Here is a 22,734-nt window from a genome sequence, read left to right as displayed (position 1 = left end):
AAGTCACTGTGAGGTTCTACAATTCATGCTCTTTTCATAACAGCTGCAGTAGGCCATTCATACCACGATATGAACACGTTTCCCATTTGTTTTCCCCAAAATAAAAATAAGTGAGCAAGCCTTTCCCTCACATCCACCTATTCATTCTAGTGCCTTTGGTGAGTAAAATTTCTGGAATAAGGTGTAAATTAGTTATTCTATTGAAATGTATTTTTTGATTGAGAGAAAATTTTCGTGTATGGCTCCGAGTATTGCTAATTGCCTCAGAAGCCTGATGCTGAAATATGAATAAGCAGTTATGATTATAACTGCATGATATAACAGCCATAGCTGTATGCTTGTCTTACCAGTGTTAAAGAATAACAAATTGATACAGCTACAAATAGAAAGGTTTCTCCTTATATTCCAACCAATATCTTCTATCCTAGTGGGAGTCCAGAAAAAATAAAAAGTATGTACCAAAGTATAATTATGTGACTGTTTTTCTCCTAGGACCCACACAAGAACAAAGGCATGGATACTGGGGGGCAAACAGCCACCAATTGACATGAAAAATAAAATAAATGTACCAGCTCCAAGGATAGAAAGAGTAATGGCTTGAATAATAGGTCAAATTTCAGGCACCATGCTGAGTGAACTGTCAAATTTTCTTTGTCATATGCTGTAGACTCACCAGATGAAACAAATTGTTGTATAGTGGTTTAAAAAATATTGATAATATTCAACTACGCTAACTTTTTCCTCTTTACATGACAGAAAACTCAAGTGTTAGGATGAAAAGAATGATACAGGAAGGTACAGCACCAAAGATATAGTAAATAAATTACAAATGGGAAAATGTATTAAAATAAACAGAACTAGGCAAGTACCTTCTATAGAATAAACATCTGAGAGTTGACTGAAGCACATGAAATTAAAAAAAAAAATCCAAAATAGAACAGAGTTGGAATGAGGTAATACAGAAGAATTAATTAATTCTGTAGATGTTTATTTTCTTGTTTTCCCCTTGGTATATCTACTAGCATTTTAATTTATTATTACTCTTGTTTGGTAGTATTGGTAATAAGCTGCTTACTCTAGTTTAACACAAATATATTGTCATTAAGATTTAGAATAATGAAATATGAATAAATATTATTTTTGATGTCAAAACATCTCTCATTTGCAATACTGCTATGTTGCAATTTGCTTTGTAAGCTCTCTATGTATCTATATAAAGTAGTATGCTTACACAGAATGCAATAAGCTTATTTAATAAAGAAAATTACTAATTATTCTGTGGCCTCATAAATCAGGTCATATGAGAGATATTCATGTGTTTTCCTTAAGGGAACTTACATTTCGGAAGTAAGAAAAAAATGCATTTGAGGGCATATTCTAATTTAATATACAAAGCTTTGGAAAGCATGCTATAGAAACTGCCAAACAAGATGAAAATTGCGCATTTTAAGCAAGCTGATATTAAAAACTTGTCTATAAAATTTGTTTATATTGAGAAATGAACTTTTTCAGCTTCCCTGAATCAGACATGAAGTTCCACATGGTGAGAATGGGATTTCTTTTTCCCACTGGACTACACCTTCTTTAACACAGCTAAACCTAAGTTCTTGCAGAAATTCTCAGCATTAACAAATCAAATTATTGATTGTTCACACTGACTTTGATCCTGTAAATATTTAAGGAATGTTTAGTTTCAATTCTTTATATTCAAAGGGAGCACCACTGCTACCATATACGAACTAGCTAGATAAATACCTAAACCTTTAAAATATTTGATAACAAAAAGTCAAAAGTCTAGCCTATAAAATTAAATCAGTGAATCCAGTAAATCTGAACACAGCTCACTGGCCCACAGAATCCTTTTTGAGATAGGGAATTTTAACATGTGTAGTATACTGACAGTGAAAGGGCCTTTAGATTTCCCAGGTGAATGGCAGTGTTCATCACCAGCTCCAAGAAAGTGGCAGATGATCTCACCCATGGTTTCTGATGGGTAGGATACCTATATTCTGCTAAGAGGAATTTCTGGAACACTAGATTATATTTTGGCATGATTCTTAAGATAGTTGGAAAGTGCCTACACACTTAATATTTGAACTTTTAGAAAGGACATACACATCCTGGGAGCAATTACTGTTGGAATGATTATTGTTTTTTCCTTTCTTTGTTGTCCAGGTTAACTTGGGGAAAATAAAATCTCCAACATGTTTAAAAATTGCGAGCAACAAAGTCATACATGTCTTTATTTCCTGAATTAACATTTCTCTTTTGGTGCATTTTTGTAATTCTGCTACAAATGTCTAATTTACAGGGGGGAAAAAAAGCAATCAGCCAAGCATTTTTGCAATTCTGCTGTGAACTGATAGTATTATTCCTAGGATGTGCTAGGCTACTGTTTTCTGCCAAGACCGCATTTGTGTCTCTTAAGAGCTAAATAAATTTAGTTAAATCCTTTTCATCTCTGAACTGGAACTTTTTCCTACTGTGTTTGAATCAAACGCATTAATGCACTAAGGCCCACAGAACCAACTGTATATGTCTGTGCCTGAAAACTTCTGCTACATTCAGTTTAATGAAGCAACAAAATACTTTGAAGGGAGAAGTGCCAAATTTTACTGCACTTTACTGTAAAGCAAGGGATGAAACTTTAAAAAGTTTCCTTCCAAATGAGGAACACAGCAGTTCAGGTTTATTTCTGGTGTGTTTGTAAATTAAGATGGGTACATCTCTTTGACGTCGTCACTCAGGTGATTTTGGACACAAACAATGCTCTGCATCCTTGCTTGATGCAGCTGAAATGGTGTGAATTGGAAATAAAACACACAAGAAACTCTGTAAAAGTTCAAACAATTCTGCTCCAAAAGTGATGCCTATTTACTTCCACTGAATCTACAACAGAAACAAAGAGGACAATAACACTATTTGACAGAGCAAATTCTAAGCTACAAAATGCTATTTTTCAACATAGTCAATAGCATTATGAGCTGAGTATTTTTACCTGCAATGAATAAATGCCTGCATGATGCTATGCTCACGTAAATCTTCATGGTCATCAGAATGTGCCTTGCCTTGCACGTTGCTTTCACCACTGCTGAAACACAACACTCAAAACCTGCCTGTGCTCAAATCCAATCTTTGATTTCCGTAAACATTCAGCAAGTCAATGGGTGCCATTTTTTCCACATGGAGGAATTCAGTGATGCACCCTTTCTTCACACATGCTTCCATGTCAGGAGTCAGTTTGTCAGACTGCCCCTCTGCTGCCATTTGTCACATGGCAACAAAATGTAATGGAATATTGGTGAGAAGATTCAACTTTTACTGCCATTCCACCAACATTTGCCTCTGACATTGCGGGCTAACATAATAATACAGGAGGTGCTACTTTCAGAGAAAGCATTGCACATGTTATTAAGGAAAATTATTTTTTTAATAGAATTATATATACCTATCATCTTCTTTAAATCACTGGGCATGGAAAAATCACCACTCAGAATATGAGGTGTTTTCCAGTTAACAGATTGTAGGCAACATTCCCTACCTCACACTCCCTGTTGTCCTTACATTTAATTGGAAATTCTCTCAGTTCTTTTCCTAAATTGAATGGCATTTGTAGACAAGTTTCCATTTCACTACTTTTAAACTGATCAAAGCAATTCCTGTAATTATGTGAGCTTCTGGCAGTTTTGGTACTAAAACTACTTCATTAGGTGCTGCTATTCTTTTCTAATTTTCACTGTATCTGTCATTTATAAAAACTCACATCAACATTTCATGCATCCACATTAACTGTGACTAGAGAAACAACTTACTGGATGATTCTTTTGAAGAATCTGCCTCAAACAAAAATTTATTAAATGAAATTACAAAGCATGAATTAGCATACCCTGATACCAATTAGGTAATCTTATGTTAATCTTACTTAACTCATAGCAATCATGGCATTGTTCACTTAGGATAAGGAACAAAACATGACACACAAAAAAGAAACTGTAGGGGTTAAAACTGAAAATAATCAGAACAGAATATGAAACCAAAATATTCCTAAAATTATCATACTTCATAAATATGTATGAAGCTACTAAATAGAAGATATGCTTTCTTATTTTATCTGTTTGCTTTCTTATCATTTGTCATGAATTATAACTACTCTACATTATCTCACTATATTCCCCCTTCATTCCCAATTTATGACCTTTCACTATGATGGGATTCTGTTTTCAGCAAAACACACTGAAACTATTCAGGGGATGGATGTAGATTCTTTGCATCATCAATTGAGATGGTAAAAAGGCTCAGCTCCAATAACTTTAACAGAGAGAGTTGCCATAGTGCTTTCATCTGCTATGTGTTGGAAATACATGTTTGATGTGAAGTTCAGAAAATCTGTGGATAAAATAATACAACTCCACTGTAGACAAATCTTAAACTTTTGGATTTTTACATGAACTAAATTTATACTAAACTAAAATTATACCATTTGCATAGTTCCCTATAACTACAAATTCTTATCATAAATGCACCTAAACCTATTTTGAAATGGTTGCCAGTCCCTCAGACCTTCTAACAACTCTCATTTTCTTCCCACAGCTCAGTCTCCTCAAACCCCCACATTCTGTCCGTAGAAGTTCTCAGCGTCTCCAGTCTTCTGAGGAGAAATGTATTCAGACTCATACAACATTTATCAAGTGGCCCTTGGAAGTCAGAGAGAACCCCAATCACCTGTATCATATCTCAGTTAGAAAGCATCGTCTTTGCTTTGGCTCACTCCAACCAGCTCTTTCCCAGTAGAGGGAACAAGTTCTAAAATATTCAGACGCAAGCCATTCTTGAGGAGTAGTATTCAGTTCTTGTGCTTCCTTTACTCAGGAGTATGGACACAGCCCAAACAGGCTCCAAACCCTGAGGGTTCCAGAGATTTCAGGAAAACAATCTGCATACCAGAAGACTGCTTCCAAATTAAACCCAGTCCATCACATTGCATAGGATCACATAATATTCTTTTAGATTAATATGGTAATTAAAAAGCTGGAAATATACTCAATCTGGCATTTTGATAAGTTGTTTCAAACAGTTTTATAAATATTTCTGAGAATATGTGGTCTGAGTACAGTCCTGTAAAATGCAAGGTTAAGCAGCCATAGAAAATAATTTAAATCTCAAGTATCTCCATGTAAAGTGGAAAAAAAAATATTATAAAGTGATATCAGGTAACCGGTATGGAATGGTCATTGTTCAGAGCAGGAAAAATGGTCATTTAAAACTGACAATCCACGGCACTACCACTTCCCTAAAATTGTAAATTTTACATGAAGGAGCTGAATGAAACAGAATATGCCATTACCTTAACAGTGCTGTTGCAGACATTAGCTAACAGAAGGTCTTTTCCTGGCCCTTACCCCTCTTGTAGCACATGGGGCGCTCCCAGGAAAGGTTGGTTGAAGAGCCCAGGCAATAGACAATAGGTAACTCTGATAACAGAAATTGGATTCCTCTACTCCAAATACTGTAGTCAAGTATTGGAGCTGAAGAACTGCTTTGGTTTTAGTAGTCTAAGAGTAGCACAAATCCAATAGCAGTACAGAAGGAAAGGAATGGCTAAACAAAGGAAGAGAATTCTTCATTGAAATTTAGTTTGGTTTCAGTAAGTATTGCATTAACAATTTGCATGTGGCTGGTATCAAACATCACATGGCAGAATATATGAAAAATAAAGCCCTAAAAGCCCTACTTTAATACAGCATCTATCTTTTTTGATCCACCTTATTCTCTCTTCTCATCCTCTCAGACCCTTTCATTTTAGTTGTTCATATCAAATTACCAAAACTTATCAACATTTAATTGCTGTTAATCTTGCTAATGTCAGGAAGTTTTAGAATAGTTGCAGCTATTTTGTAGTTCCAAGGAGGTCATTTACATTCTTTATCATATATTGTTACTAAGGCAGCACTAAATGGATGCAATTTTGCTATTCCAAACATTTTAATCTCCATATGGGAACAGAAATAAAGTGTATTTACTCAGGGCATTGTTATGTAAGATTAACTATATCTGTGAGGAAGTTTCCCTGTATTATGAGTACTGTTAATATGTTGTAACTTTCACATATAGCCAAGATCTCAGTTGATTTAGATTGACCATTACAAGTGAATACAGTAATTTAAATGATTTGCTCTGTGTTCCTAACTCAGTTTAAGGAAAACAGAGCTACTATTAGGCAATTTGGTATGCTACTTTTAAAACAGCAGCTTGTATAGAGCTTGTTTAGCACAAGTAGCTAAATTTGCTGAAGCCTAAGGCCACAGGTCTTGAACTTTTTTACCAGTTATAAGTAAGGAAGATCACAAGGTCAGCTGGAAATGAGGGATAAGAAAGTAAGAAAGACAATACTGACAGCCTGTGAAACTGTTGGTAGATTCTAGAGCCCTAAAGACAAGAAAAGAAACAGCTCACCTAGAAACAGTGAAAGGAACCAAAAAAGAGAAGTAAAATCTCCTACCATATTATTAGTATTGGTCAGGACTGTTAGATAAAAGATTGGGAATGTAGAATGTAAGGAGTAATTGCTCAGGGATTTTTTTTGTTCTGGATTCATTCTCAAAGTCATCCAGCTTGAGCTGTTACTGCAAATTTAACTCTGCAGATTTCTTTTTGTTTGTTTGTATTATTAACATTGCAGAAACAGACAGACAAACCCCGTTATGGTGGCTGCCTTGTACAATTTTTATAACAATTATGTAATACATAACTTTCTCTGTCATCAGCAGAAACCTTATATCGCTTTTTCTGTCTCCAGTTGCTATTTATTCCTGGTAACTTGGTGACAGTAACTGTTTTATTTTTAATTTTATCTTTTAAAAAGTATGTATTTTAGCTCAGAGAGAATATATGGCCCTTCTACACAAGGTGTATATATTATTTTCCGCCTGTAGCTGATTTTAAACTTACCACGCTCTTTGGATTTCTTATTCAGGTTTCTTCCAGTATTACCACTATGACTTTTCAGGCATGTGCTTGGATGCCACTGAGAATTTTATGTGTAGTAAAAAAAAAAAAAAAAGTATCATATTCCAAACCAATGTGACTATACGTATATATATAAGCATTTTACATAATATAGACACTTCTGATTGTCTATTTTTAGTGAGACTATCATAGAAATCCAGGGGATTATTTCATTCTATACAGCACACACCTAGAAAAACCTTACCTCTACCTTAAGTGTCCAATCTGATCTGACAAACAAGGGACACCAAGTTAACTCTTAGGTCCAAATACTGATAGCTGTAGTGAGCCGCAAAGAAGTATGCTTTGTTTTCTGAAAACAAAAACAAACAAGCAAAAACAAACAAAACAAAAAACACAGAACCACCAAGAGCTATGGTGCTTTTTCACAGTATTTCCTATATATCACTGAAAAATTCAGGGTACACAGTGAGTTTTCTGACAGAACAGATTAGAGGTTTCTACTGCAACTATTTTCTAACCAAGCCTCCTCAGTGCAGAAATGTACTCGCTGCTGCAAAGGTGATGTCTCACATTGCTCTCCCTTTTCACTTGTCTCCATTTATCTTGTCATAATCCTACATGAGAAGGGGAAAGGGAAAGAAAGAAAATGTACATATTCTGTTTACAAAGCAGGACCTGTTTTCATAACTAGCAATACTGTGACACTCTTGAGATATACCCATCTGCCTTATGCTTTATATAACATTTATTTCTTCACTTTCATACTTAGAGCACAGCATCTTCACTAAGTCCAGTGCTGTGCTCTGGAATACTATTATCCATATTGCATTGCACAGGGACTCCATCACCAGACTTTATAGAAATTGATTAATAAACCTGTGGAATTGAAAACCTAAACCTATGATTTCAAAATCTAAATCTTAAACTCTGAGTCATCACAATGTATTGCTACACTAGAAATCACGTGCTTTGAAGAAATACATCATACTGTGAATAGATTGGTGGAAATTTTGTTTTTATGCTCATCAGTTCACTAGGCAGAAGACAGACTCTGACTAGGATTTAACAATATGAATCGAAGTCTGCTACATTTTGCAACTAGCTTTTATCGTTGATTACAAAATATTTATTCAATGTTTATATTGTCCCTCCTCTTGTTTCTACATTTATTTCTCTCTACACTCTAAACACACCTTTATGGCTTTTCATGACAGTATTTAACCTGCTGAGTGGACTCTACCAGTTCTGTTTTAGTACATATAGGATCATACCAGCTTCTATTAGTTCAGTACCTTCACCATATGTAGACTATATATAGACATCTTTGTAACTTACACTGATGAGTTCTCTTATCACAGATACTACACTTGATCTTAGCCAAAAGGCTGAGAAGCAAACGTCCTACCACCGATATGTCCATTTCTTTAAATAAATTGCTAAGTATTAAGTATCTTTGTGTGTGATAATATAGTTGGAGCATACACATTCTGGATAACACTAGGAAAGAGGATGAATTTAGTTATTCAATGCTGAAAATCTCTTGATTAATTTCAGTCTTGTCTTGCTTTCCTGTTGTTCTGTTTGACCTATCAGCACAGTATGCCAAATTTTCAAAAGTCCATTCATGCTTCACTGTCACTTTTCTTTAAGCATCATTAAAGCACTGATATTTAGAAATTCCAATTTAGTCAAAGGTGAAAGTCTGTTTTTTAAGTATCTGTCTTCAGAAATGTGACGCTTAAGCAGAAACATTAAAGTATCAAAGAGTGTCTGAATGTCAATTTTTGGAATACTGATAATCATCTGAACTTTTGACATCTGGCATTTTTCTCAACTACCTAAAGAATGTGCTTCTAAAGTGCTATTACAGTGGAGAACGTGATACAAGCTAATTAACACAGATGCAGTACTGATTTATCAACAGAGTGGAAACTTGTTATAGCAAAGAAAACTATTGGTGATTAGCATTTATAATCTTACTTGGCTTGGAATGTATACAAGGGCTGCTCTGAAAGTAACGCCTCCTATTTTATTATGTTGGCCTACAACATCAGAGGAAAATGTTTGTTGGATGGCAGTAGAGGTTAGACCTTCTCAACAATTTTCTATTACATTTTGTTGCCATGTGACAAGTGGCAGCAGAGGGGCAGTCTGACAAATTGGCTCCTGACATGGAAGAAAAGGTATGTCACTGAATTCCTCTATGTGGAAAAAATGGCACCCATTGACTCGCTGAATGCTTGCTGAATGTTTATGGAGATGAAAGAGTGGATCTGAGTACAGTGAAACTTTGAGTCTTGTATTTCAGCAGTGGTGACAATAATGTGAAAGACAAGCCACATTCCAATGGCCATGCAGAATTATATGAACACAATATGCAGGTTTTTGTTCACTGCAGGTGAAAATGCACAGCTAATGGTGATGACTTCATTGAAAAACAGCATTTTTTAGCTTAGAATTTGCTGTATCAAATAGTATTCTTGTGCTCTTTGTTTCTGTTGTAGTTTCAGTGGAAATAAATAGCAGACATTACATTCAGAGTGACATACATAGAAGGTTTGCATCTGTACTGTTAGAGGGGGAGAGAAACAAAAGGTAGCAGATGAAGTAGACACACTGCCTCTTTCAAATATGTGCTGTCTGTCACCAACTCAGAAAGCCTAACAAGGTACATGCTACATGAGACCAGAAAAAGATATGGGTTCAAAACAGAGAACTCAGTCAGCTTCTATAACGAAAGGGATTTAACTGCTTTCAGTACAGTGGCAGGAATAGCAGCAAAGAAAGCTATATGATTCAATTGCAATAAGTCCTGCTGGTTGTTGCTGGATTGATAACCCTACAGTTTCTAACCATGAAATCCTCATTGGGTTGCCTCCTAGATTTACAAAGAGTAGACAGTCTTGAATGATTGTAACCTAATCCTTATACCAAGACATCTAGCTTTTAGAGAGCAGAAGACTGGGTAAGCAAATCTCCTAAATTAGTCATCTATACTCCTGTAGTTGCTGAAGAAAGATGGACACAGAATAAGGCTATTCATCTCATCTATCTTGAGACAGAATTAATAGTTCTGTAAAGATAGTGATTTCTCTGCACTGACTAGAGAGTGAGCCTGATCACTATCTTAGATTAGAGCTGTATATTTTTGATGGCTGAAATAAAATAAGATGAATATAAGCCAAAATGACTAGAATTTCTAGAAATTCATTTATTTTTCTTTTCATCTTGAGTAACCTGCAATCACTGGGAACAGTACAAATTACTACATTTTCTCTGCTCAGTAATTTTAATTCAATAACATTTAGTCTAATATAAATTTATTCAAAGATGCCATATCCTGTTCAAGAAAAAAAAAAAATTCCTGCTTCGCTTTCAACTGTTTAATTTTTGAAATAGATTATTTTAACCTTGCATCATCAATTATGCAAGTGTCCCATTTTATTTAAAAAAATCTGAACAGTAGCCTGTAAGATGTAAAATTTCTGTTCATTAGTTCTCTTTCACTTTTTCATTCTATCTTTTTACCAGTAACAGAAATTTAAAAGACAGATGTATAGGAAACACCACATTAGAGAACTAGCATTAAGTAATTAGCGAAAAATGTTATTTTAGTTCAACAAAAAGGCTTTTAGCAACTTGCTTTTCATTGCTGGAGAAACTTTCCTTTGTAATTTAGTACATGTCCTGCCTAGGCCTGTATTTCTCACTTTTACACCCAACATGTATAAATTGCCTCTCCATCTTCCCCAGACTGACTTTGGATTCAAAGGCATGTGGATAGGAATAGCTCCATGTTCTTTCTGCTTAAGCTGCTGCTGCTCAGCAATAAAAAATGAACGGAAGTACAGCATTAGCTACTTAAGCAGACTAAGTTCATGGCAGGGATGCTGTGAGACAGCATAATGATGTACATTTAGTACATGATAACCATAGAATCATAAAGGTTGAAGAGGACCACTAAGATCATCTAGCCCAACCATCAATCCATCCCCTCCATGCCCACATCTCCCAGTGCCACATCTACCCTTTCCTCAAACAGCTCCAGCCTCAGTGACTCCACCATCTCTCTGGGCAGTCTGTTCCAGTGCCTCCTCTCTTTCTGAGTGGAAGTTTTTCCTGATATCCAACCTGAACCTTCCCTGGTAAAGCTTGAGGCCATTGCCTCTCATACTATTGCTGTTACCCAAGAGCAGACGCTGATACAAGCTTGCCACAGCCTCCCTTCCAGGAGTTGCAGACAGCAATAAGGTCTCCCCTGAGTATCCTCTTCTTCAAACTGAACAATCCTAATAATTAGATGCAAGCCTAATTTGTACGTTAAGATGCTGATATCTGAACAGAACAGCCACAAAAGCTCAATATGCTGGGGTTCTTCTGTTTGCTTTGTGTTTACTGCAAGGGCCACATCCATACAGCCAGTAAATTAGACAAGGAAAAGTAAATAAGGAGTGGAATGAATGGAAAAGGCAAAAGACATGTAAAAGAATAGGAATTTGATACTTTAAAACAAAATTCAATGCTCCATAATTAGTTTTTTTAATATTATATTCAAACAAATGTAATTATTAATAATTTGACCATCAGGGCAATTTCTATACTGTAAATAGAGATTCTTGCTTAACTAATTTGTCTCGAAAGACCTGTTTTTGAGTGTACATGATCTTATTTTATTCTTTTTACCTTTGGGAATTAACCAAAGAGAGAAGTGGCCTTTGAGTAAGGCTCCTACCTCTCATCGTGTGTGGGCTTCTATTGGAACATTCCTAACGGGTCATCACGCTCTTACCTACCAGCTCACATGTGAGGATGAATGCAGCACGCACGTGAATGTTGAGCTGCAAGGTCCAACACATCTCATTAAGTTTGTCTAACTGAACCCTAGCAAGGTATGTCAGGCTACATGTGATTTTTGGCTAGCAGCCATCAGGTACAAACATGAGAGACTGTGAGGCTGCAGGCACAACCTTAAATGTGGGCCACTTCAGTAGCTAAAATGTGTTAATACTGTTGCCATGGGTGGTTAGCACACCCCACACACAGTGCTGGTAAGCGCAGCTCTAGATCTCATTTGTTCACTTCCCTGCTTTCTTCCCTTATTCCCATCTTCTCCCTCCATAGAAATGGAGCAATTGCCCACAGGCTTTCTAGTATCATGGCTGGTTATACAGTAGCATTTGTCTAGAAATCACTCTTTCCAGGGCTCAGCTGATGAAAGTGATGAAGCAGGTGCACGGCATGAGTAAATATGCATTGGCAAGATAAAGTGTCATTTCAGCTGAAGTAGTGATTCTGAAGCTAAATCAGCAATGTTAATTCCAGTTTCACTGAGCAGGGGGAAGTAACAAGGTTTGTCAAAGTGATTGTAATTTTCACTTGAAAGAGATACAAGAAAAATATTCTTCTGCAATCTGTACTCTGGTTTTATTTAGTAAAATATTCCATCGATTTTCTCTTAACAGACTTCAGGACTGAAAGGGTTTGATAGTCTGAACTTTATTGTAGTATATAATCAAAGACATTTAAGAAATTAACCATTAATTACCATTTGATGAATGAAATCACTAAAGGATGGGCTTGAGCGGCCAACATCCAGATTTGATCTTAGGTTTAAAAGTGCTCCCACTGAACATGATCTGTTTTAATCAAGCGCTTTAAAAAACCTTTTTTTCTTACACTTAGAGAAAGAAGACTCTACATCGTTTCCCTTTGTTGGGGCTGTGATAAGAGGGCAACATTTTTTAAAAAGTAAGATGCATACATACATGCTCTCTATGACTGACTGAATAAGTAGTTCCTTTGCTCCTGCAGTTCAATGTACTTGCATCTATAAGCAGTGCTGCGCTTATGCAGGTCTCACAGTTAAAATGGGAACTGCTGTCACCTCAATTGTCACACTAATGACTGCACTATCCTTCATTCCCTGTACTGCAGGGTTGACATAGTATCTCAGAAGTTAACATAAAATAGCATGCCTCTAAGCTCTAGATTTTACAGCTGTCTCTTAAATGCAAACACCATGCCCAGCCAATTAAGGATGAGACTCAATAACCCACTGCCTAACTGCATGTGCCAAGATGAACTTTTCCAGTTGTGCTGACATATGAAGCCAGCATTGTAACTTGGGAGTAGTATCTGCTCATACACCCTGCATAAGCAAAGTACAAAAGAATGGGTTGATTGCAGAAATTATCCACAGGAAAGTTATTCCTCTTTCATTTTCCTATAATAATGTTACTTACAATATCTATTCCAGCATATGTATGCATAAAGATCCATAATTATGCATTAATTTCCTGGTTTTAGCTTAATTAATATTTGAAAATCTCAGCTTATGTATAGATAAGTTATAATATAGATGATACTTTCTTGATAACTTCACAAATCATGCTTTGATGAAGCTTTCCAGCCTGGGTTATATTTTAATTGCAAACAGGTTATATATATTTTGATGCTCTTGTGTAAGCATAATGACATAAAAAAACAAATTTGTTTAAAAAAAACTCAGTCATTGAAAAAGAAAGAGAAGTAGTTTTGAAGTCTTCTCATTCAGGAATACAGAAAATAGAAACAGCTCCAAGCTTGGATTCTTAGTGCATTCTCCTAAAAGTTCAGCTCTACACAGAGTTCAGTGTATAGTCTACATTAAGTTCACAATCTTCAGAATATCAGTCTACAACTAAAACAAGGCAGGACTTTGTCCACTTAGCTCACTTAATCTGGCAGTTTAAAGAATATAAAGATTCAGCGAAGTAAATACACAGGCCTGGAAGACAACTGAATTCCATCACTGATTTCAAATAGTACAGTTCCCACATGAGATATGCCTGCCAAATTGCAATCTAACATGGGCAAAGTTTGAAAAAAAAAAAAAAAGTAAATAAGAAAATAAGTGAATTGTGCAAGTCTTTTTAGCTCATCAATTTGGCTGTAGCTCTCCTGAAGATTTGTATATCTTTAATCTTCCTGTAAGCAGCCAGCATGCAAGGTTACCTGGCAATTCATGTTATCAAAAATATCCTCTCAGTTTGAACATTAACGCAGGATTTTCAATGTGTGAATATTACCCCAGATAAGACCTTCAGTACAAGACTTCAGATTTATATGACCATCCCCAAACCCCTTATCTGATCAATACAACTGCTACCTTAATGAAGAATTTACTGCCTTAAGAAGATGAATTATTTTCCAAAAATCTATGAATTTCAGAAATACGGATACAATGTTATAAGTGTTTTGTATATTAGCATTCATTTGGTAGCTCTTCTTAACTGAGAGCAATACCATACACAGGGGACACCTGTATTTTATTTAGCTTTGAGGCAAAAATAGATTTTCTTTTCCAAAATATTTTGGGTAGTAATTCTTACACTGAACACCTACCCATTAATATATAGTTTCTAAGCAGTAACCAGCAGGCACACATTACACCATTACACTGCTGATATTTGCCACTGAGAGACATAAAGAGAGAGAGATGAATACTTTTGAATGCTCAAGTATTTTTCTGTTATAATATTATAGTTCTATATAACAAAACATAGGCAAGGATTTATACATTTCAGTTCTCAGCAACTGAAAACTCTACCACTTTCCTGCAAGAGAAATCAGTCAAAGCAAACGCACTGGACAACAAGTGCTGTTGGTTGAAACATGGGGTTCTGCTGTGTTCATAGTAATTACATTGTATTCTGGTCACAGCCCTGCAGGAAAGTGTTTCAAACTGAGCTCTTCCCAGTCACATTAAAGAGCCTATGTTTTTGTAAAGGAAGCTAAATCCTCTGTTAGCTATGATGTTCTGGAAACACAAAGTCCAAGTGCTCATGTGAATTCATAGCATTCATCTTCATCTTTTGAATTAGACCTGCTGAGGAGCTGGATTTGCCTTTCGGTTTACTAAGTTCTCAGCAGAACCAAAAAAAAAAAAAAATAAAGAAATAGTGATTACTCTGTAATTCGAAATCTTTTACAAATAACACCTAAAACAGAATGTTGCAGGTTTTTTAATTACTGGGGAGACTTCTTGACGGTAACTGCACAATCTGGTGAATATATCTTTGAGAAAAGCCTTGACTTCAAAATGGAGGAGTTTTAATTGTTCCTTCATTGCCGCTTGTCAACAGTTGGCACCAATTTCACAAATTTCAGTTAGCAGCAGTTAGTTCCTTTGCTTTGTCAGATGTGACAATTTTGTCACCCCTTTCAATTTTCTGGACTTTTGCAAGTTGTCAGAAAGGAAAATATGAAATTGTGTGACCTCAAAAGTTCAACTGCTATGTGACCTAAGAAAATGCCTATTTATGAATAGCATCTGTTTCCCTTTGACATTAAAATCTTTGCATAAAAGTGTACAGAAAGTTTATCATAAAAAAAAAAAAAAAAAAAAAAAAAAAAAAAAAGTAAATCAGTTGAAATCCAGATGTGCCTATTCTTTTATAACTATATAAGTCTGGAAATTTTGCATGGCTCTCATTGCTGTATTAACTCAGCCTTGAGTCACTAGAAATGGATTAATCTGCCTTCTCTTTTGACACGTTGCACAGACAAAACAGAAAACATCGAGCTTATGAGGATTCAATTAAATAGGTAGTTCCATTCTAACAGGTCTGAAACAGATATTGACTGTTACATCTTTTAGATATACTCTAATCCCCAACTATTAGAAAACAACAGCAGTGATTTAACATGGCTAAAAGGTAATTTTATATAAGTTGAAAAATTGTAGATATAAATGAATGAATATTCAGTTGAGACAATTTAAATACCTAAGTATTCCTAACATATATCGAAAACATCTGTTTGCAGTTCATTACTTGATTCAACTTAATTACCTATTAAATGCTTTAATTAATTTCCAAAGATATTACCAAAGCTAATGCTTACTCCCTATACAAATACTCATCTACTCTGATTGCTCTTAAATTTCTGAATAGAAATACTTTTAATCCTGCACGAACAGCTGAATTTCAGATTCTCTTAAGACTCCACACAATTATATCCTACTATTAATTAAAATTAGCATATGATTTAAAAGAGGGAAAAAATGAATATACATTTTAGAAAGTGATGCTCCCTCATAGACATACTTGTCCCAGGATTTCTCCATAGACATTTTCCAGAAGCTTCTTAGAGTTAATCAGTGCCAACAACTCATATTTGTGGCCCCTTTTTTAGAATAACAAATATGATACTACAATTATTTGTAGTACAATGCTGAATCAGCAATACAATAGGAGTAAGCAACAGAGAAGGAAGTGGTTGAAATGAGACTTAGAAATGTTAGAAAGTAATTAAGCCCAAACATCAAAGGTAATGGGTAACTAGGTACAAAAGCTTTTTTATTGCCCTTTTCTAAGGATTGTTTTCTGATAAGTAATGCAACTTAATCTGATAGCATCATTCTTTTTATTAAAATATAGATATCAATTTTACAGTAAGTGCTATTACAATCATTTCAGAAGAATATTTTTTTCTAATGTTTGCTTTAGATGTAGTATAACAGTTGTAATGTAGATATAGCCTATCTATATGACTGTAACATTGTTAAAGATTGACTATGCATCTCCAGGATACGTTACTTTAGCCCTTAGCACATTGTAACTGCAATTATATTTGTGGTTCTCATGTTCATTCGTGTCTGTGATGTTCATAGACCTGCACGAACATATTGCATGCAGGAGGACGTGTTTCCTCTTCACCTTGCCTCCTACTGCTGACTGTCTTGACAGACAAGCAGATGCAAACACTGGTAATTCAGATCTATTGTTGGTGCATAGCTTTTTAAAATGTTTCCTACTTGCCATTTTGCAATTTTACCACAAATTTTCTTGGAATCAAATGACAGCTAGCTCAGCTCCACCACACCATGCCCTCACTTTCTCTTGTGGGAAAAAAAAGAAAAAACACCAAACAAGGAGCAAATATATTGGGAAAAAGAAGTCACAGGATGAGATAAGGACAGGGAGATCACTCACAAATTACCTCATGGGCAAAACAGATTCAACATGGGTTACACATTCATTTGTCACCAATCACTAGCAATCTACATCAGTGAGAAACTAGAAGAAACTCAAAACATCTTCCTCACATCCATTGTTTGCTATCACCTCTCTTCAAAGAGCACAGAGGAACAGAGAATGGGAGCTGTAGTCAGTCAATATGCCATACAGTATATGGAATATCCTTTTTGCCAGTTTGGGTCAACTGTCCCAGCTGTGTCCCCTCCAAGTTCCCTGTGCACCTCCCAGCCTGCTCACTGGCAGGGCAGCATGAGAAGTCTTTTTCTCCATGTAAGAACTGCTCTGCAACAATGAGCCTCTATGAAGAAAACTAACTCTATCCCAGCTGAAAACCATGACAGAGCTTTCCATCTAAGTCTGCTTCACTTCCTTTACAAGTCCAGTCTATCAGTTAGGGCAAGCGTCACTGAAAATGTGACAGCATCAAAGTGTTCTGGAGCAATGGAATCACTAATGTGCATGTTAAGAATTTAGTCTTGTAACACCAGACCTGTAGTAAATACAGTTTTTGATAAATTGAAGTAAACTAACACAGTATAACATGTTTTCTTAAGAAAACAGTTGGCAGGAAGGAACAGCTTCAAGAGAACCTTGTGTTGCTACTATGCACAAAGCAAAAACAAAAAAATTTATTCCCAGATGTGAAAATCACAGTGAAAAAAAACAATCTTTTTAAATGTTAAGATCATCTAAGTATTTGAAACAAAACTAGCTTTTTCCCTCTGGATTTACAAATTCCAGATGTTTCAAGATTATAGTGCCAGGCAAAATTTTGATTTGGCATAAGAAGAGAAATGGGAAGAATAACGAAATTCAAAGGGAAGAAAAGGAACATAATACATTTGTTGGAAAATATTCCAATATATTTTAAAGAAATCATTATTTTCAAATCTCATCCAGATCTCCCTGCAAAGTTAACTCTTCTCTCACTAATATTTCAGTCTCCCAGACTAGACCTAAATCACTCTGGTATTTCAATGTCTCAGCTTACCCAGATACAAGGCCCAAGAGAACAAGGATTTCTAGCCTCAAGCCCTTTCTGTTAGATATTGTATACTTGTTTAATGGCTTCTTCACAATTACTGTATGTACAAAGTTGTATCCAGATAGCGGGGAGAAGCACTGCTTCATTTTCTTCTGCTCAACCTGTATAACTTGAGCCTAAGGAGCCTTGCTTGGAAGAAAAGCAGTCTAAACAATTCAGCAATACCTTATTAAGTTGGGCATATGGCAACATTTAAAAATATAAGTGTATTTGGATAAATACACTTCTTTTTTTTTTTTTGATCACTTAATAAAGTACTGTCCTTTTAGACTTAGACAAATAGTTTGGATTCCAGTAGTAACAAAATTAAGGATCTTTGGTTCAACTCTGCTTTTCCTTAGCCTATCAGAAATAAAAACAGACTTGGTACTATGTCCCACAGTTACAAGGCACATTTTGTCAGTAGTCTGCCACAACCTCTCTCGAGTCCTGTGGTTTTGTAGTCATATCAGTTCTGGCATCTTCAGTTTTCCTCTCTGTGCTCTGGCTTATTTCTGCCTCTCTCCAAATAACTTCCTGACCCAAACAGATCAAATAAAAAACATTCGTTCTAAATAGCTCCAACTTCTAAGTGGTTATATGTACGACCTTGTTACTTTTTGGAAAATATTGTAGTCTTCTACAGTTACAAGTGCAGGGCTACGCTTTTTCCCTAAGTTCTATTACCTTTAAATTAACAACTATTTAAATTATTTTCGGGTCAATAAAGCAGGCCATTCTTTTATTCAGTATGAGTTTACTATTAAGATATCGGATATTTAAACATCTTTTTTCTTTTTTCCTAATCACCTTCACTGTTTTGGTGTTTATCAGAGATATTTTCTGGTACTGAGACATTTATTACAGTGCCAACAAATTCTTTGTATTTCCCTGTGAAAGACAAATTCTGTCATTCCTTTCTGCCAAGTGGTTCTCAGTAAGGTTGATCAACAGCCTGCAAAGGCAGGGGACTTTTCCTCCAGGGAACTGCACCACGTGTATTTGCTCCTTCCAAAGTAAATGGACTTGAGTATCCAAGCTCAGTATGACCCGAGCTCCTGGATACTTTGTACCATGGCTCTAAGTTTTTGTCAGCTGTCTAATTCCAGCAAAACAAGTATTTTTCCATTCCAACTTAAAAGTTGACAGACTTTCCTGCCAGCTGCTCTCTTCCTTCAAAACATTAAAAAAAAATATTGCCATTCATGTTTATTACCTTCCAACTTTGGTCTAAATGTGTATTCTTATACAACTTTGATCCTGTCCCAGTTTGTTTAGATAACTCTCCCCTCTCTGATATAATTCTTTCTGGTACAGAGAATCTCTTTCCAGAATTTGACAAAAAAGCGAGGTTCTTCCTGCTGATTTTCATCAAATATGCAAAGAATGTCAGAAGAAAAAAAAAGAAAAAAAGAAAAAACATAGACTAATGGCAACACAGACACAGCCATATCCATCTCATGCCAAATTTTAGCAAAGATCTATCAATAAGGGAGAAAGTTATGAAACATTAAATTCTGTGGACCATCACATGCAAAATGTATAGCAAATCTGAGGGTTCTCTAGGATGTTAAATATACTGATTTGCACAGGAAGATGAGAATTTTTTAAAAGTATTCTAACCATAACCATGTAACATATTGTAATGGAACTTCTCATATTTTTCCTCTAAATAAAGATAATAAATAGACATCTATCAAGCATTTTTGTGCCCAATTTCATATGTCTTCCTCTTTCACAAGCAACAAGTTCTCTACTTCAAAGTAGCAATTAAACATATACTTAACTCACCCACCTGAAAGAGCAGTTGTCAGAAAATAGTAAATTTTTATTTTAGCCCACAAACTGCAAGCTATGTCTTTTATTTAAGTATTTCTAATCATGACACAGCATTTCAGCTCAAAGTCATAGAACCAAAATGACATATCTGTGTTTGACAGGTTGGGAGATGAGGATCGCAACATACAGGATGCTGAATCTGTTACAAAACATGGTTCAGAAGAACTTAAATTTTCCCTGTGGTGTTGAATTTATAGACGGAACGCGCAAACCTTGCCCACTGATGTACAACTAAGAAGGATTAAAACTTAATATATTTGTTTCTTTCTCTTGCTTCCGACCACAGAACAGAGGTCGTTTCTATCCCTCCTGTTCACTTCATATAAATCTCAGTAATATGACAGCTTTTGGGGGTATATATATGCAATTAAAACAACAGCCATTTCAATTTACATCTCCATGAATTTGCTATCTATGCTTGTAGTCTCCTACCAGTCCATGCTAAATTCAGCTTCTGAACAAAACATGATTCCAGAGAGAATCAAATACAGAAAACCTCAGATACAGGAATGCAAGACTTCTTGTGAGTGGCTCAACAGAATTTCATTATTTTCTGAGAAATCCTCAGGCACATTTGTTTTGAAAATCCAAAGAAAAAGGCTGCTTTTAACTATGCACCAGGGCTGTAAACATGAATTATCCAGTTTCAACGATCTCTGACAAAATTAAATTTTCTCAATGAGACACCACACAACAACATCAATGTCATCTAATTTCAGTAGAGGTAAAAGTGAATAATTTTGTTATTAAAACTCATTAAATAAAAAACTCTTATTAAAACTCATGGTATCTTCAATGCCAATTTATTAATGTCCAGTTCTATCTGGATGAACTGGAATTCATCTAAGTGAGTTTCATCTTCTTTATTTTGCTTCAAAGTTTTATCCCTGCTTATGAAAGCCAGAAGACATTATTTCTGCTGTTAATTTATTTTCTATATTCCTGTGCAAGTAAGCATTTTTTTTACATTTCAACTAATTAGCAGGTGTGCTAATACGTCTATCACTAAAATTACATTTAAATTAAATAAAAAGGAAAAATATGTATTCAATATGTTATTCAATCATTATTTATTTCCTCTGTTGTTTTGTTGTTTTTTTAATTTTATTTTATTTTATTTTGGGGTTTGTATTGTTGGTTGTGGTGGGATTTTTCTTTTTAGTTGGTATGGTTTGGGATTTTTTATATATATATTTAAGAATATAAGCTTATGTTTTCAAGATTTCCCTCTGAGAGTTGGAAGCATAATTCCATTTCAAAGAAAAGCTGAATCTGGTGTAGCCACACAACTTTGCGGCTGTGGCATTTCAGAGAAAAATAAAATATACAGCAAGACTCACCCATGAGAGTTGGCAGCTGCAAATACAATGCTGGTCTTTCGATCATCAAAGCAAAATTTGGAATCAAATACATAAAAGAAACCAGCAAAATGTGAGAGAAATATTTTTATCAGCCCTAACTGCATAGAAGTCTGTATATACAAGCCAAATATAACTTGGCATATTCCCTGTAAATCAGAATAAGAAAAAAACTTGTAGGGAACTATGAATAATGTTTGTTCAAAAGCAAAATCTTCTCTGAATCTCAGTAAAAGTAGTTCTGTTGGATAAAGAAAAAACATTATTTCTTATTTTCCTTATATCTGTTGTGATTATTTAGTAAGCTGTGGAAATGGAATTTCAAAGACGCTAGCATTTACATCTAAAAATAAAAAATATGTGGCTAAGTTCTATGTCTATAATATTAAAAAAAAAAAAATCACAGCATAAAATATTCATCATCTCCTATAACTTCTGAGAAAATGAAGAGAGAGGCATGCTTTATCTGCCTATCCATAGGATGATGTGTTTTTCAACAACGTGATCCTTTATTGCGTCACACAGCTAAGATGCTTCCTTGAGAGTGCATTCAGTGTGCTTTGAGCTGAGCTGTTTTTGGGAAATATCCTCAAAAACATCTTTCAGTATCCGAAACAGATGTAACCAGCTGTTTATGAAAGCAATTACGTGACTGTCAAGCCATGATGATCACTGTCCAAGAAGATACAGAATTACCCAGATCTGTCTCTCTAACACACAGCAGTAGTGAAGTACTTTCTTCAGTAACATTTTTCATTGTTTTAAGTCAAAAGGTCTCATTCTGCAGAATACTATTTCAAACAAATGTTCAGAGTCACTTCTCTTAAAACATCTCTTTTTATTGCTGTTTCCTTCCATGGAAATTAGGAAAAATTACTCAGGCTATTTGAAGTAGCTGTCTTTATTTCCCCCATCAATTCAGCAGAAAAATACACTTCCACTAATAGATATACATTTCCCATGCACGTACACATGCTGTGCAATTAACTCACATGGGCATTCAATACAAAGTATCAGATTTCAAAAGCTGATAAAATATTTTCAATAAATTTGCCTCCACAGCAACCTTATAAGCTTCAGGAACTGATTATTATTTGCGCAGGGTTGGCACTGGGCTTTTGCAAGAGGACACTGCTGAATTACACTCAGTAACGTATCACTGTTGTGATAAAGAATTACTCAGTGTCTTTATAGACTAAACTTATTTAAAAAAAAAAAAAAAAAAAAAAAAACACTGAAGAAAAAAAATAACAAGTAACAAATGACATACTCATGCTGCTTCATCCTGAAACGGGGATTCTTCCATTTGCTAAATGCTTCAGATCCCATTTAGTATTACAGTAGACTTTTTTTTTTCTACTACCATTAGAAAAATGACCTTTCCTCTAGTACATAATGGGAATTACAAACTGAAGATTAAAGTAATTCAAGAATTCATTTCAATTAATATACAATGCAAAAATAAAACACAAAAACAAACGCAAAGCAATAAAAACTGTATAAAGCAAACTGGGAGGTTTGACTA

General features: G+C 35.1%; 1 protein-coding gene and 1 pseudogene across 1 annotated transcript in view; one reads left to right on the top strand and one right to left on the bottom strand.

Moving 5' to 3' along the window:
* BOD1L1 (biorientation of chromosomes in cell division 1 like 1) overlaps positions 1 to 22,734 on the top strand; it is an 823,932-nt gene that overhangs the window by 773,439 nt on the left and 27,759 nt on the right. The window lies entirely within an intron of this gene.
* On the bottom strand, positions 8,215 to 8,366 carry LOC128080778 (uncharacterized; annotated as a pseudogene).

This window comes from Tympanuchus pallidicinctus, unplaced genomic scaffold, assembly GCF_026119805.1.
Source record: "Tympanuchus pallidicinctus isolate F22 unplaced genomic scaffold, pur_lepc_1.0 scaffold2, whole genome shotgun sequence".
NCBI lineage: Eukaryota > Metazoa > Chordata > Aves > Galliformes > Phasianidae > Tympanuchus > Tympanuchus pallidicinctus.
This window is presented reverse-complemented; position numbering and strand designations above follow the sequence as displayed.